Genomic DNA, 13,219 nt, shown 5'->3' on the forward strand with positions numbered 1-13,219 from the left:
TTAGACTTATCTTTGCATTCAAATTCATGAGGAAAATCCTTCTTTTTTCAATGTTCATATTTTGCATTGTGCCCGTCCCAGGTGAGTCTCCATATCATTACATATGTGGTTCTTCCAAAGTTATGGTTGGATACACTATGGGAAAAGAAAGTAAAACAAACACATCGGAAAGCACATATTTGAATATCATCCAGGTACCAATTTAAGATTTTATCATGCTGTTATTGTGAGGTAGCAGGTATGAAAGCCTCCAAAAATTGATTTATATCCTCAGGAACTTTTATGACATCCCAGTCTAAATCCATAGGTATTAATATGAAGTCAGTCCCCCCTTTGCAGCTAAATCAGCTGCCACTCTTCTTGGAAGGCTTTCCACAAGATTTTGGTGTCTCTGTGAGAAATTTTGAATACCAAGATATTTTGAACAATTCTATGCTTCCAACCTTGTAGGAACAATTTGGGGAAGACCCTTTTCTTTTCCAGCATGACTGTGCCCCAGTGCACAAAGCAAGGTCTATGAAGACATGGCTGGGTGAGTCAACTTGACTGATCTGCACAAAGCCCTGACCTCAACCCCACTGAGCACCTTCAATGGTTGAATGGTGATTGCGAGCCAGACCTTCACGTGCAACATCAGCGCCTGACCTCATAACTGCTCTTCTAGATGAATGGGCAAAAAATCCTACAGAAACACTCCAAGCATTGAACTGAAATTGAGTTCAAAACTACAATTATTATGTCATTAGTTTTTCTTTATGTAAAATGTATGAGGTATAAAAAGCTTAATGCCCTTAGAGTTTCAGATGCCGGCGTTCCACTTGAAGTATAAAAAGATAATAATTACAAGCTTTCCACATGCTGTCCAAATGATTCGTTTCTGTCCTGTACTGAACATTGAATCAGTTTAAGCTAGGCACATCTGAAACAGTGTCACTCCTAATTTAGAACTGAAAATATTACACCACTTGGTAATACTCATTTTTCTGGGCTGAACATTTGAATGAATAAATTTTAATTATCTTCAGTTGGTCCCTGTGACTCTGACCAAGGAGAAATGGCTAAAAGATGGATGAATGGGTCTTTAGTGGGTAGATTTTCTTGAACTGTACAAAGGCTTACAGATGTATATTGTCAAATAAGTGCTCTCATGAGGCTCAGCTAAGAAAGGCAACCTTGACAAATCAGAAACTGTCAGGATTTGTCCCTGTCTTGTCCTATTTTGTCCGCTGTCCCCATTTGGCCATCAGGTGTCACTGGCCATCTCGTACTGCTCCATGTGTTCCCTTAGGTCTTGCCCCAGTCGTTGTCCTCAATTTCTCTTGTGACCTGGGCCACTGCATGGCTGAATAGGTTGAGTGTGTAGCTGAGAACCATGTATCCCGAACCGTTTTGAGTTTGTATTTATGTGCTGTATTTATCCCCTGTGTTCCTTTATTGCTGAGTGCCTATGTTGCTTTCCATTTGAACTCGCGCCTCAGAAATTCCTAGTCAGAAATTTCAACTGGAATGCCCCATGAACACGGAATTCTGTAGCAAACTACACAACCCTGACCTCAGAATTCAAGATGGTTAATCATCAGAAGTTAAAGCTGTAGATTTATTAGCATTTGTGTCTTATTTGTGGGTCATTAAATCAGTTACACACACAACCGCTATCTGTGGATGAGTGACTACAGTGTTTTTATGTGCAAAATAACGCATAATGTGTTGTCTGATATTGCTAACAATGGATAATAATTAACCGGGCGAGAACTGGGGCCTGTTTCAGAAAGCAGGATTTCTCACTTAGCCAGATACATTTTCGGATTTAAGGTAGTCTAGGCTAAATGTAAATGAACAATGACAAAGGCTATTTAAACTGGGGTAAAATAAATCCAAGAAGTTATCCAGCAAAGCAAGAAAACTTGCCTTTTGAAATAGTTCCCTGGTATTCCTAAATGAGCGAACTCAGGTGTGACGTCATTCCCAGCTTCCACTCCCTACCTCCAAGGTAAAAGGAACGTGGCACTAGTGCTTGAGTAATGGGTCAATGGCCCACACCTGTCCCTTGCTGAGACCTTGTTATCTGTGAATATATGTGCCTGCCCATACCCTGTTCCCCTATTGGCTATTGAATGAATGTAAAAGTTCTTGTTGTTGGATGTTCCTGCTAAGTACCTTGTTCTGAGTCTGTGTTTTGCTTTAGCTTTTGTCGAGTTCTCATATTGTCTACCTGCCTTTGTTTAGACCCTTGGATTGTTATGTTTCTGCTTTTTTTTTGCATTCAAGTTTCTGTTGTTTGTAAGCCACATAGTGAACCACTGTCAGACATGCCCGGACATGACAGGAAACTAGATTATGATACCCTTTGTTGACAAGGAGTCGGGCAGCAGAAACATTGGGCATTGTTTAATCAAACATGTTGGTCATATTGTGCCAGTCCGTCACATCTATAGCACATCCTACAAGCTCAGGTTCCAAAGAATGGTGTGCGAGCGAAAGCAGGTGTGGCTCTTCCTGAGGGTGGGTGTCAAGGATATTGTGTTGATATGGTTCTTAGCTTTACTTTGTCTGCCTTCTCATCGCACCCTGGCAATTTTAGCCAGATCCCCAGCCTCATTTGTATTTCTTGTGACTTATTATTTTCTTTCTTCAGACCTTCATTTTTTTATTGCTTTTGTTTTTCATGATTCACCGCTGTATTCTGTTCCAGCCACATCCCTGCAGTCCTGAAAACAACCTATTTGATATCCCAGTCCTGTGCCCTGTACAGGGTTTAAATAGACTGAGCCCAGCTTCACCTCCTTATGTCCAAATTGCACTTTGCCAGAGTCCAGTTCTGCCTCCTTCAATGTTATCTTAATGCCCTAAAATTTAGTGAAGATTCAAAATGAATAGTTGAATAAAATGTCAGTTTTGGCTAAAGATCATGTGTTTTTCATCAGCTTTAATATTACTTTTCATTAGTAACTCTGACCAGACATAAATGTTTTGAGAGGATGGGATGTTCCTACATGACGCCTTGATTTCTGTCCCGTGGTTTTGTATTTTGACTTATTTCTCTTTCCGTACTGCTTCCAAAGGTTCACTTACTAGCTAAACTCCGCTAAAGGTAAGACACATGTAAGAAGCAACTTGTCAATGACATTATTTTTCTAAAACATTCAAGTAATATTTTACCACACAATATGTAGAATATCTATATCAAATTAAATTTTAAAATTTTTTGTATTGCTTTAAAGTGGTAAAACAACAAATGGACATACTGAGTCTTTAAGATAAATACATATAATTAATGTAACCCACCCCTCCTGCTCTGTACCTGACAAGGTTGTGATTGAACCCCTGGTTTCGTGGTTCTGTTCACCACCCTGACCAAAACAATTTCTCATACCCTTATTTAACATAAAATACCATGCAGTTGAATAAATTAATGGAAATGAATGGCTGGGTGGCTGGGAATAACTTTTAAAGTTTTGCATAAATGAGAAAAAACCAAAGTGGTGACATTCTATAAGAAGCATTAAAATTAGCAAATGCTGTACTGCACTGTTCTATTCTATTCTATTCAGCCTTACTGAGCACATATTGATTCAGAAATTGTCTGGCTTTTAACATCACTCTGGAAACAGCAGACAAAGACAAACTTCTTCCTGGAAACCAGAGAAACTAGAATCAGTATTTTGATTCCTGTCATATTCTTAAAATCCTCTTAAAATTCTGTAAACATAAAATGAATTTTAAAAATCAGTATCAATGCACTCTTGTCTTTGTGTGCAAAACTGTTATATTGGAAATGGGCTGAACTTAACTAAATTAATTATAGTATTAAGCTCGGTTTTAATTTAGTGTTATGAGACATTAAGTTCAACAGATCTAAAAAACTGTAAGCCAGCTGCTTAAGAAGTCAAAAAAACACTGAAAAAAGTGACACGTGCTTGGTTTTGCAATGCTCTCTGCTGGTTTGACATTTCACACCACCAAAGATAAGGGAAGCGTGCAACTCAGGTACAAACAACATTAATGTACCCCCAATGGTACAAAAATTCTCCTCGCAGTCCATTTTTGTACCTTAAATTAGATTAAAAGGTACATTTCCTAGAGCTAGGGTAACAGTACCCTCAAAGATACAAACTGGTACTTTTTTCCTGACAGTATATGTCCAACAAAATTGATATTTATTCATTTAGGGGTCGATTCTCGTCCCATCAAGCACTTAAGTCAAAAAAGTGCACAACTACACACGAGAATCGACCCTTTACACTTTAAATGAATTGCAATTAGATGTTTGGTACACAAGATCCCCTTATTTGATTTTTATTTTTTTTTTTAAGCAAAGTAATGCAATAGATGTTCCAATGTGTGTCGGTAAGACCTCCACCTGTTTTGTAAAAGGCAGCACCTTTCAGTTTAGAGAGCATTTTGCCAAATCAGTTTCACCAGCAAACTGTATTCCTTTCAAGCAGCACTAGAACTAGTTTTGGAACATTATTCTCAGACTTAAGATTTCAGTGCTAATTATAGAGTAATGAATTCTGCTTATTTCAGCCTTTCACTTACACCCCAGGCTGTCTCCCTCCGTGAATGTTTAATCTCTGACTGCTGTCTTGGTATTCATACTCTGCCTCCACTCACCACACAGTCCGTGATACTCTTGAGAATCCAGCTGGTCTGACCTTTAGCCTTTAGCCAAGGGGTCACTCGTGGCTAAACCTGGACAGTAACAGATTACTCAAGATTCATCCAAGGGTATCAGCTATTACAACAAGAATGCTGAAAATTTGGAGGCTGGCAGTTTCTTGGAGGATTGTGCTAAACAGTAACGTTTTTTGCAAATCGCATGAATACGTCAATAACGCAGACCCTTCACCCTTGAAAAAGAGTTAATCACAGACTTGAACTGTCTTCAATACACCTGAGTGCTTTAGCTCACACAAATGATAAAAATCTATTAGGTAGGACATCTTTCATATTGATATGATTGTGATTGTAAATGTAAATGTGAGCATGTGAGTGTACCCTGTGAGAGACTGGCATCCCATCCAAGATGTAACCCTGCTTTTTACACTGTGCTGCCTGGGATATGTACCCCGACCCCAGTGACCCTGAATGGGATAAGTGAATGTTATGTTGAGGTCATTGTATATATAAGCATTATTTCCATCTACCATCCCTACCATGTCTGGGTCTCTCGTTATCGCAAATACCAAGTATGTAAATAAGCATTGTTAACTGGGCCTTTTAAACAAAGGGAAAATGTGATTATCAGAGTTTTTCTGTGTAATTTAGGGCCATTCTTTAATATCAACAAAATTAATGCTAGATTACGTCAAATGCATGTCTCGCTTTGCGTAACGTTTGTGGCACATTAACATTTGTTTTATTTAGCAGATCCTTTTGTCCAAAGTGTCATACAAGTGAGGTACAGATTACAAACACCAGATATCCCAAGAAACTTATGAATACTACACAACATTTTTGCGGAGTGGAAGAGTAATTGCACCTTAGGCTTCGAGGACAGAAGCTGCTGAATTCCAGAAAGTCTATACAGGTAAGTGGCATGGTTATCAGATCAGTGGTTGATGAACTGCATCAAAATAACCCTCCGGCACATTCCATCGTACATATTTTGCAAGTAACAAATACAAACCTTCCGAAAAGCAACACGGGCATGAGTATTTATGATATAGATGACATATTATAGGCATTGAACCAATTTTTAGAAACTGGAGGTCAAAGATGCTTGGGTATTGATTCGGTGTCTAGATTGGAATAGATAATTTGGAAGAAAATGAAGAAGGATAAACCTTTGAGAAGAATTACAACAAGAACACTGCATCTCATTATTAACATCAGAAGGTGTGTGGGGAAAATTTTCAGCAATCAGCAATTCCAACAATCTTCAATATTTTCATGTTACATAACATTTATACTTGAAAACAACTATCTCCTACAACTAATTACAAACGGTACTTTGTTTGTCCAGAAGCAGCAAAAGTCATCCTTTGAGGTTAAACTAATTTACCTATTTTCTCAGTAGCTACATTTATTTCAGTTTAACATTGTTTTTCCATGTTTGAAAGTGAAATGTGAAGGTAACAGGGAATGTCTACAGGTGTGTTCATTCGGTGTGACTTGTGACTGACTGCGGATTGTAAGCTTCCCTGTACTTTCAGATCCAGCAGCTGAAACCATCTGCTTTCGTGACAGGATCATCAAGGTACCTGCATTCCATCACGCAGCACGTCCCCTTACATGAATACAGGAGGTGCTGGTACTCAAAATTGACCCACAGGCTGAAGATAGTTATGACCATGGCCGTGCTATTTCTTTCTCCCTGGTTTTTTTTTTGGGGGGGGGCTCTATCTGCTTATTCTGTATTTCCATTAGCATATTACTCCCAAATAATAAAATTACAGGCTACATTTTGGGTGCAATTTAGTGAAATCATACTCATACTAGCTACTAAAATGATCTTTCTCTCCCTGTCTGTGACCTGCCCCTTTCCTGCTTTTAAAAAGAATTTCAAATAATGGCATAGTCAGATACAAGTGCAACAATAAAGCATATTTCCTTTTCATAAAACAAATGTTGTAAAGTCAAGTGTGTCGACAGAAACTTGTAAAGCAATCCATATTTTCAAACTACATCTGTTTCTATAGGAAACAGCAACATTGTATTCCCCAGACAGCCCTGTCCTTTGGTCTGGCTATCTGAGCCATACTCGTCACACACTCACCAGCCTGTACAATTTCTAGAAGTACTGGATGGATCACCTGGAAATGTAAAATTTTTTACCTGCGTTTTTACCTGAATTCTTATTGAGATAGGTAGGTCTCAAAGTATACTTATTCATTTATTACACATTCCACGTTAATGACAATCTGCAGAATCATTCCACACCAATTAGGTGGCTACTTGTATTCCTTTGTGTATGTTTCAATGTCAATGTTTAAAAATGTAATTTATATTATTTATATTTTTATATATATAAAATTTTCTATTCTATTTATTTCTCTTTTGCACTATGACTAAAATTTTCTGTGACAAAAAAGTAAGAACTGTAACAGATACTCTAATGGTAGGCCAGAGTATTACCAGAGGTATTGAAACTGTGGGGTGCCATGCTCTGTTGAGCTACAGGAGGACTGCTGATGCAATAATAAATCATCCTTTAGACACACACACTCGTTTTCAGACATACTCAGACATACACATACACAAACACACACAGACCTGTACTCAACTTTCTGGGGACTGTCCATTCATTTCTATGGGCAAAACCCTAATCCCAACAACGACAACCTTAACCCCTACCCAGCCCTAACCTTAACTATAAATAACCAAAGAAAATGCAAGTTTTTGGCATTTGTAGTTTTTTTGATTGCAGTCACAGATTTTTATAGAATTGAATTTGCCGTTGTGCGGACCAAAAAATAACAGGTTTTTATAATATTGATATTTTGTCCCCACAATGTAATGTATACCAGGACCATACCCTTCCCCCCATCACACACACACACGCACACACACACACACACACACACACGCCGGCCAGCTACAGCACTGCTAAAGATAAAATTTGCCGAACAGGGTGACTAATGACCAACAATCAATATATACTTTAATATAGAACATTCAAGAAATCATCTCTTGCCCTACAGATTTCAAAATTACTCAATAACCTATACATCCTATAGATCTGTGTTTACAAGAAGGCGGCCGTAGGCAGTTGCAATTTTGGGTCTGATCAAGTGTATATTATTAGATTTTCATCCTTATGTTTTTATGAAGTGATAATAGTGTTCGCACATGTCGTTGTGCAGTTTCCACCAGATACTCCGGTTTCCCCCCACAGTCCAAAAACATAGGTGTGCAGGTGTGAGTGAATGGTGTGTGAGTGTGCCCTGCGATGGGTTGGCACCCCTTCCTGGGTTGTTCCCACTTTATGCACAAAGCCTCTGGAAAGGGCTCTGGACCCCCCATTAACCTGAATAGGACAAACAGTTTCAGAAAATGGCTGGATGAAATATCAACAAGTATAAGTCAGAATCCATAAAGCCTGCTGCATGCTGGGTAAATTAAATAGCCAAGTCAAAGAAGAGTGTGACAGCTCGTGACATGGTGGAATCATACATTACTTTTTATATCTTTATCTTTCAGAAAATAAACACTTGGAGAGAAAAATCAAAGACTGCAAACTTATCACCACAAGCTGACATGTTTTTATCAGAAATATAATATCTATATAATATTACATTGCATAGCAGACAAAATATGTTAAACATGAGACATGCAGTCCCCCATACTAACTTGTTGCCTTGGGAAAATTGTTATCTGTAGAGATAAATGTACATTGGCATAGGGGTAAATAACTAACAAAATGTTTTCATATGAGTATGTGCTTTTATGTACTTTTTCTTCATTCACACCTTGTTGCAAGCCAATACACCCTTTCCCACAAGATCTACCATCATCATAAAGGCAATGTTTATTTTAAGACTCTGGAATTGATGGAGGCATAACCATTTTGTAACAAGAAGAAACACAGCTTGCACGCAAAATGTGATGTAATACTGTCTAGTAATCTTCACTTCTACATATAACACCTGTACAGGGCCTTAAGTAAACACTCATAAAATGCGTAAAATGTTTATTGTTTGTTCTGCTAAGGTTGTACTTGCCCACTGCATGCATGTTTAAACTTTTCAAAGGCACTATCAATTTGAAATAATTTATGAGCAACCTACTTATTCCTAGACTTGAACGATTCTTGCTAAAGCCATTTCTACTATAGGCTAGCCAGAATAAACCTTTTGAGAAGATATTCTCTTTGCTCATACAAGATATATTGCATGGTACTGAAAAAAAAATGCCACACAGATTGTGTGTGATGGGGATGACAGAATATATTATCCATCCTTCTAACCACTAATCTTGATCAGCATTACTTAGTTGAATGTTTCCAGTTCACAGAAGTAACATAGTAGCACTGCTCCCATACTTACAAAGCGTCTTTGGCAGATGGTCACAGTGGACCTGGACACCCTGCACTGTTTTCCAGGCCATCAAAGACAATTTAGAGGTGACAGCCTAACTGCATGACGATGGGCTGACGGGGAAAATCAGATTAGTCAGAGGAAACCTGCACAAGACAGGGAGAACATGCAAACTCCACACATACAGAAGGGAGGCAAGATTTGAAACCCCAGCCCTGTAGGGGGAGGTAATAGTGCTGCCCTATAGTATTAAACCATAGTGTCACTATGAAAGGGAAAGAGGCAATATCTGTAGCTAACCTCAGATATTGTAAAACATTAATTTTACCATCATGTTTAATCACAAATTTAAGTAAGTTGAATATACAAATCTGAATTACATATTACACAACTACACATAGCCATGACATATATACAACATTTATAGTTAATAGTAACTATACTGTTTACTATAGTGATAGTAAATATACTCACACATGCCTCATTCCAAAAACAATACTTGTGCATTGCAACATGCAACATGACTCAAATATCCATTTAGCAGGTGCCATTATACAAAGGGACATACTTTTTTTGAGCAAGCAGGGTCAGACTGTACCTGGAACTATTGGGGGTTAAGAGCCTTGCTTGGGGGTCCAACAGTGACACCTCATTGCCGACCCAGGAATTTCAACCAGTGACCTTGCAGTCACAGGCAAAGAATCTCTACCCACACACCAGCCCCTGGTTCTTCAACTCTGGACCTCGATTCCAAATCCAGGCCATGTTTTCAGTTCTCCCAGGTAGTTGTTTAATAATTCTGATTGGTCAGAGGCTTCACACCTGACTGATAGGTAAAGGAAGTGCTCGGACCTCGAGGACCGTGAGTTGAATAACCCTGCTATACAGGATTGAGGCAACAGTTCAGATATATGAATTATTTCGTCTTACTACTTTTCTTGTATTTATCAAAGATTAAGAGAAGCAGATGGAAACTGAATGTAAGGAATACAACTAAAAAAACTATTTGGTGAATTGTTATCTTTATGCAATCTTAACACAAATGTTGAGTTTTTTTCTGATAAGAATAAATTAATTTAATTTTAACTGCATGAATTACAAGTAGTTCCTCGTGTTGTAAAAGACTGTTTTCTTTAACATTACTGACAGTAGCAAAACTCACCATAGTTTATGTCTTTTTTCCGAGGTTGTCCTGTTAATGTTTGACATAAATTATGTAGAGGTTTTGGATTTTGCTCAAGATGACAAATAAAGAAATACTGAGAAAGAAAAATGCACGGCTTTCAGCCAACAGAGCCAATAAAGTTGTTTCTAATAAGTCCCTTGATGTATCAAAAAATACAAATCAAAAACATCATTGATCTAGCCAGTAAATTCCAGCTGTTAACACAAATTATTGTTTTTGGATTAGAGAATGTCTTCCACTTTTGGGACATAACTCATTAAACAGGAATACATAGTGATAAGACACCCTGCATTACCCGTCTTACGAATAATGTGCCACAGGCACAAAATATTGCCATATATCATGTTGCCATGATGGGAAGCTGTCATGTTTCAGTATAAATTTCATATTGATTGATTATATTGGTTCTGGAATGCAGGCCTCCAAAGAGGAGGACTTTGTGAGTAAAGGTTGTGGGTAAGATTTAATGGGTTTTTCTTCATGTTTGGAAAATACTGAACATGTGCAGTTCATATATATGGATCCACCCAATGACAGACTCTGATGTTTTTCCTTGTTAAGAAGGAGACACCCCCTGCAGACACTTTCATCTTTTGAGAAGAAAAATCTGGTATGGAGCAACCCATTTGGGGGATATCCAACAGTGTCTTGACAGAATCCATGAAACATAATGCTTGTGCATGTAAAAATATGTCTAAGGGAAACACGTTAGGATGGCTAAGGGAGAAATAGAATTCCTAAGGCATCAGAGTCTACATACCATATACATGCAAAAGAAACGCTTACTGGGCTCCATAACTCGTTAACCACTAGTTAAGAGTAATAATCATTCACGCCCTGCATCAAAGATTTTTAATGGGTTAAATTAATACAACAAACGAGCTGTCAAATCTATATTTATTTTCTGGACAAACCTTGAGGATTAAATATGTTAGGCTTTCAGCCATGACATAAATTTCTTAGTTATGTAGGTCTAAGAATGTAGGTACTCATGCTTAAATTAAGCATAAACTACACGTAAAAAGGCATTCAATTCTTAACAAAAATCATGCAGTTTGAGAAACTACATAATTACAGTCGAAGTCACACACTGTTCCTTGTTCTGGCTGCATGTTACTCAGGAGAAGCAATTTCATGTTATGTGTGTGAAATGACAAAGTAACTTGATTAATTTTAAGAACTTCATTACAGGAAGTGTTTGAATGGCTTCTGAATTTTCACATTCACATACGCTCTAATTTAACTTTACATTAAAGAGTCTAAAATTATGTTTGTCTGGTTGGCCAAATGAATTATCTTTTGGCAGCAGCAAAGAGAAAAAGAAAGTGATCAATAAAGGCAGCAGCAAAATTGGAAGTATTCAGTCGATGGGTTACTGGAGGTAGATAGGAGCTTCACTGAGTTCAGATCCTTAGTACTTGCTTTCAGAGCTGCAAATGATATAGCACCTACTCACACTGACCAGGGATCAGGGCACACATTCTGTCTCACTCTCTGGTCAGAAAGCCAATTTTGTCGGGTGACTGTTACAGAAAGTACAAATCCAGACCAAGGTTTTGTTTCAACCAATCAATTGAGGATAGTCACAGAGCACTCACCTGGTTGGTTAAAACAAAACTTTGGCTTGGATTTGTACTGTCCACCTCTGCCCTCCACCCATGTGAAAATCTCATTCTAGATGTTTTTCCCACCCACATTCAATCACAAGAGTTCCTCACAACCTTCAAGACCTATCGCTTCTAGGGAAACCTCTACTAACTCATCCAGGCTGGACTTCTGCAATGCACTGCTCATTGGGACTACTGGAAAAACTCTTCAAAAGCTGCAGTATATTCAAAACAGTGCTGCTAGGATCCTGATGGGAGGGTGTAAATACGATCATATCACGCCCATTCTTAAATCTCTTCACTGGCTCCCTGTTTCATTTAGAATTGATTACAAGGTTGCCCTTCTTACCTACCAGTGTATTTATGGGGACGCCCCTCCCTACCTCAAAGAACTTATCGCCCAACATTCGTCCTCACGAAACCTCCGCTCTGTAGCATTACAGTACATCTTTTGAAAACCCCCAAGACTAAACTTCATAGCATGGGAGATCGAGCCTTTTGCGCAGCTGCAACTAGACTGTGGAATGCTCTTCCTGAGTATCTGAGGACGCCACAGACTGTTTTTACTTTTCGGGTCGAATTAATTTTGTAGCACTTTGAGATTTGCTTTCAAATATAAAGTGCATTATAAATTAAATGTATTATTATTATTATCCTGCCACACACCTGCTCTCCGTTTTTTTCCTTGGTGATCACTTCCTGTATTCTGCATTTATCTAGTAGGAATCTAATGCTCATGGTGTTTGATATGACTAGTTCAGGGGTGGCCAATTATCCGCAAAGGGCCGGTGTGTATGCAGGTTTTCGTTGCAACTCCCTAATTAAATTACTAATTAGAGGACTGATTGGCTGTAGAGTCCTCACACCTGGGTTTGAACAGCTGACCTACAGGTTACTCCAAAGACCTGCACACACACCGGCCCTTTGTGGATAAGATTGGCCACCCCTGGACTAGTTCTAACAATGTTTTTGTATAACTTTTGATCCATTGACAACATTTACTTGTTACTGTTTACTTATTGGAATATCAGCCTAGCATAACTTGTACCCATTTGGCTCCATGATAGCTATTACTGTGACGTATTATCTGCCTCATTGTGCTACCTTAAACAAGTGCTTGCTAAAAAAAATTGATTCATAATCTATCCATCCATCCATCCTCTCGCCAGTATTTTATCTATGAATATAAATTTCCATAAATAAACCTTATGAAGAGCAACTTGATATTCCACTGTCTGCAGCTCAATATCCATAAGCATGACCGTGATAAAGCTTCACACATTGCTATAATGAACTAGTACAGTACACATCTGTGCTCTTAAACCATTACCTTTTTACTACAATGCACTAAATTTTTCCAGACCAAGTTTAATATTATATATTAATGCTATAGATTCCAATATGCACAATAATAGCATAAGACTGAGTTTAGGGGATCTTCAGTGTCA

This window comes from Paramormyrops kingsleyae, chromosome 7 (assembly GCF_048594095.1).
Source record: "Paramormyrops kingsleyae isolate MSU_618 chromosome 7, PKINGS_0.4, whole genome shotgun sequence".
Lineage (NCBI taxonomy): Eukaryota > Metazoa > Chordata > Actinopteri > Osteoglossiformes > Mormyridae > Paramormyrops > Paramormyrops kingsleyae.